The sequence below is a fragment of the Hydra vulgaris genome, chromosome 11 (assembly GCF_038396675.1).
Source record: "Hydra vulgaris chromosome 11, alternate assembly HydraT2T_AEP".
Lineage (NCBI taxonomy): Eukaryota > Metazoa > Cnidaria > Hydrozoa > Anthoathecata > Hydridae > Hydra > Hydra vulgaris.
The window spans coordinates 16515619-16521065 of NC_088930.1; positions in this window are offsets into that span (position 1 = coordinate 16515619).

Below are 5447 nucleotides of genomic sequence, written 5' to 3' on the forward strand. Positions count from 1 at the left end.
CATGGCCAATACACTCTAATTTTTCAATGTTAATTCCATTCTCTTTTTAAGGATTAGATTCAACAACTTCTTTAAAAGAAGAAGTATCTCTATCTCCTAAATATTGGGAATAAATTAGATTGTTTGTCTGGATGGAATGTGTAAAAATTTGAATAGCACTGGCAGCTTCCATAGCACCAGAGGATTTAGTATGGTTTATATGACAACCATGATTTACTTTCCGTCTATCATGTTCAGGCGTATCTTCCTTTGACCTCCACATTGTACAATCTTTACTGTATTTTGAGAAAGCCTAATAATCTAAAACTTTATCACCAACAACAGCTGTAACTACACCATTCAATGATGTATGACCTCTCTTTTGCAGTTACAATAGAAACATCTATTGTTTCTACGCGTTTGCAGATTGGCTGACTACTCTCTTGAGAAAATTCACTGGCAGCTCTTTTCATTGATACTTCAGCTGATTTAGCAGTCGAAATACAGTTTTCATTCAAGTTGTCAAAAGCTGATTTACCAATACCACACATGGTAAAACAGTTAGTAAACATTTTCAATGCCGCCGTCCGCGACCAATTTTACGGACACTAATGACTGCTCGAACATTTGGTTCATACAATTTGCAACCACGTTTAGTTTTACTATTAGAATCGTGGCACTCTTTACTTGTAAAACAGAAGTTAATCCAATCACTGCTCATACATTTCAGTTCTAATAAATGAGCAAATTCTTCTTGTCAGGTAATCTATCTGGAGCTTGCACATTTAGTTTCTAAATCTGCTTTAGTTTTATAGTTGTTAAAGTTTTTTTCTTTGGTTTTAACCATGAGGCGATTCTGTGGTGGTACTTTTTTCTTTTTTCTTTGCAAATTTTGTTTTGTCGAAATCATTTTTAATAACTAAAATCTAAAAATTAAAAAATTCAGATAATTCAGACTTCAAAACAACGATTTCAATAAGCAAATCATGTCACTAGACACACTTCATGCTTTTAACTTTAAAAAATATTTTAGTTTTTTAAGGAAAGCTAATTGTCACTGTATGCTTTAAAGTCATAAAAATGTTTACTAACAATTTATTGTAAATATTTTTAAAGACAAGATCAGATATTCAGTGCTCATTTGCACGCCGTGAAAATATTTTAATTTATTTGTGCTCTTTACAAATTTCCTGAAACGTCACACAGTGACCCAGATTAAGTTAAAAGCGGCAAAAATTACTAAACTATTAACAACATGTACATTAAGCTTATACTATGCATCAAAATGAAGTTTTTGGGGTCAAGGAATTCGAATTAGCAACTTTAATTTTAATTTTACATGCACTTATTACCCGTAAAATGCACATGTACGCGTCAAAACACGCGTTAGAGGACTTTAAAATTTGTAAATAATATTTTTAGTAAAAAACTTAGCTTCCTTGACCCAAAATATAACATTATTTTATTATTACACAAACGCTCGCGCACGCGTTAAAGACTTGCACACGCGTTCAACGCGCGCGAATTTGCTAAATGCGCGCATACGCTTAACAAAGCGCGTTATGAGTCTTTAACGCAATCTATAATACAAAAATAAACAAGTCAGAATATTAAAATCTTTTTACAATTTAAATTACTAATAAGTTCACTACCTCTGGAGGCAAAGTTCTTCCTTGATAACTCCTGTGTTTTACAAATGAAATGCTTGATATTTTTGGATCCAATCTAATCAAAAGGTCGTGCATCTGATCTTTCATTGTGTTAATTCTTGATATTTTTGTCGTGTGATGTAACCTTACATACCGGATTTGCTTGTTTAGACTTTCCTGAGCTTCTTCAGAGTATTGGGCAATTGGCAAATCAAATTGCTTTGAAATGTAGCAACCATGTATCAGAATTTTGTGAACACTGGGTGGCATTATATACCAACCATATTTATTAACTATAATTTTAGCTGTATCAGTACAATAAACTTCAAATTGATTACTATCGATATGGTACCCAGAGGATATTGTAATAAGGACAATGTGCATTCTCTTTATAACTTCCATATCAACCCCTTTTATTTCAGAGAAAATCGCAGAGTTCTCAAATGCTCTTCTTGAAGTATTTCCATCATTGCTATTACCAAAGCCTACTTTGGGCTGGTCAACAATAAGACTCAACTTTTCTCTGAACTTTGATTTAATAAAATTCTTCTTTAAATTTACAGTTAGCTTCTCTTTTTCAGTTCTGGCTTGAAACTTCTGGATTTCCATTTTATAACCTAAATGTAAAATTAAGGCTATCAAATTTTTGTTTGTAAATACTTTGACTTGAAGCTCCATCAAACCCAATTTTCACATACAAAATTCCATTCATCTCAACTTTACAACTTTCCTTTAAATCAATCATATCTATAATCCTAGTAACTGTATGATTTAGCATACTTTGTAATGAGCATTTTGCTGACATTTCATTAAATTGAATACCTTCAGGATAACATTTCAGCTTTTCTTCCCCAAGTTTATTAAGACTAGGATATATTTTTACATTGTGAGAAAGAGCTGAATTTCTCAACATTTGGTATTGTGAATCACTTAAGTCAGTTTGCGTTTTCAGAGCAAGAGCCTCCTCTAGTTTCATAGTTGTTGGAGTCAAGGAATCAATACTTCTTCTCATCTGGGCTACATCAACACATTTAGAAGTTCTCTTCAAAATATAAGCTGAATCGTTTTCTTCTGCTGATTTAGCACTCTTTAATGCAGCAAGAAATAGAGCTACATGGTGTTCATTAGCTAAATCTGCAATCTTTGCTCTTTTACTTCTTTCACAAAGATCTCCCCATTCCTTAATTGGTCTTCGAGATCTAGGATGAAAAGACACACTATAATTAATGAGATTTTCTCCGAGCCAATTATTTTCGTACTTTAAAAACTTTTCATAGTTTCTACAATATTTTTTAAGCTTATTTTTCACTTTCGAAATAAAAATCTGTACAATTCTATTTAGTTCACCAAGTTTATCTTTAGGAATTATTTCGGATTTTTTGATAAATTCAATAAGTATTTATTTAATAAATAGTTATTTGTTTCAGATTCGCGAATTTTTAAAAATATATTCAACCTTTTCATTTCACTTTTAAAGCTTAAATTTTTTTTTACAAATAATATTATGATTAGATTTCTTATATTTTCAAAATAGAAGGTAAATACTAGATTGTATATTATTACACAAGCGTCCGAAAACTATTTTTAAAATGGAAAGGGAGGGGCGGTGTTGCATTTGACAAAACTATGCATGAATCAATTTAAAATATCTCCTTAAGGAGCAGGAGGTTGCAGCAAATATTGCAGAGTTTACTTGGCTATAGTTTAGTGGTTTTATTTCACTAAAATTGAACGTGGAACAACGTGGAACTTTTTTTTGGCTGGCACTTATGCTTAAACTTGTGTACTAATATTTTAATTTTTGAAAGAAAAATTAAAAAAAACTTATTTTTTAAATCTAAAAAAAAAAAAGTAAATAAATTTTAAATATCTAAGCACTCATTACTTTAACAAAAATAATAATAAAGTTTTGTATGGAGGTGGAAAATAAGGTTGCTTACAAGATAACCATACCTAAAAATTTTCATAATTTTATGGTGATAAATTTAACTTTTTACGCATATATCCCTTTAAAATTACACAATAATAATATCTGTAAAATTATTTATAGTTGATTTTAGACCAAAAAGTAGTTTACTTTAACATTTTAAGTCTAAAAATTATAAAACTTCCACTTTTTTTTTCGGACTTTTTGCCATTTTTAGGTTAATCTGGGTCACTGTGCGTCATAACCAATCGAACATTAACTTCACAAGGTTTATAACCGTAAGTTTCTTTAAAAGTACAAAGTAGTTTGCTATAATTCCAGTGACTGCAGCAGAAATCTTCAAAACTAAAATTATGAAACTTTTTTTTGATTAACGAAAATGGGACTTAACAAACTACGTAACTTGACTATTTTTTATTTTTTTTTAGGTGCCCCAAGAAGTCCTTACGGTCTTGTCACAGAACACCGCGGAAGTGCATTTAACCAGGAAGTTCACGCCTCCTTCCTTAACGTAACGTGAAAATTTGTCCAGAGCTCGTTTCGAATCTGGATCTCCTGCTTATAAAGCAAGCGCTCTAACCACTGCGCCACGGCCGCACGATTGAAAATGAAATGGTCCGATCTTTAAATTTTGATGATGCTATTATTAATTTTTTTCTTCTAAAAGAAATGTTGGAGAACTTTGATAATAAATACCTTGTAAAGATTAAATTATTTAATTAGAAATATGTATTACATATGCTTTTAAAAATAGAATTTACAAGATATTTAAAAAAAGCGCGATTAATTGTAGATAAATGAAATAGTTTAAAAATAAAAAAAATATTTATAAAAAAGCTTTGAAGCTTAAAAAATTTTTTGTTAAATAGCTATAATAAATATTATTAAATTAATTTTTTTTTTAAACTTGCATTAACTACGTTATGGGGACAACTGTTGTCGCAATTGTAAAGTAACTTGAAATAAGAGTTTTGTATATATTTGTTTGGTTTTATACAAACGACATCGGCGTATATGCAAGTAATTTAGCCTGCCAATTTTAAAGGCGGTTTTTCACGTGAGGAAAAAATGAGTATCTTTCGTCTAGACGTCGCGGCGTATAGGCAAATTTTTTGTCGCGTAAATCAAAACAACGCGCCGTTTTGATTTTCATTAAAAATATTTTTCAATGCTATTTGCTTACATCATTAATAATAAGTTTGGCGGCAAAACGTTCACAAGTTGTCGCTTTAAAAATGATATTATTTTAAAAAGTTTTACAGCATAAAAAACTAAAAAAAGAAAAAAAAAATTAAAGTCTAAAATTTTTAATTACTTTAATAAATAGCGGCTCTTAACAATTTTTTACAATCAAGATAATTTTTTTCTAAAAAGCAATAAAAAAAATTTAATTTCTTCTAATTGCCTCATTTCTAATCGACGTCTCTTCAAACAAATCACAAATAAAATTCTTCGTCATGTTTGATTTATTGATAATTGCATAAAAAAGTGTTCATCGAAATGTAAACAAACGATTCTTAGAAAAGCTATTACAGTTTTTAAAGAGAAAATAGTAAAAATAAAGAAAAAATGTTAAAAATAAAGATTTTAAACAAAAAAAAAGTAACTAAAGAGAAGAATAGAAGTCACCATAAACGATTAAACCATATCTTGCTTTTGAACACGCATAAAGATCGATCAGAAGCGTTGATTCTTACAGATGTAGCTAACAACTTAGTGCACAGTTTTTTAATATTTAAAACTTTTTAAAAAAGACTGATAACTGATAACATACATCAGAATAACTGATAGAACACAAGTTCTTGTTTAAAAAAAGTCTCCAAAGGGGTCGTCCATAAATTACGTCACGCAAATTTTGACCGTTTTTGACCTCCCCCCCCCCCCCTCGTCAC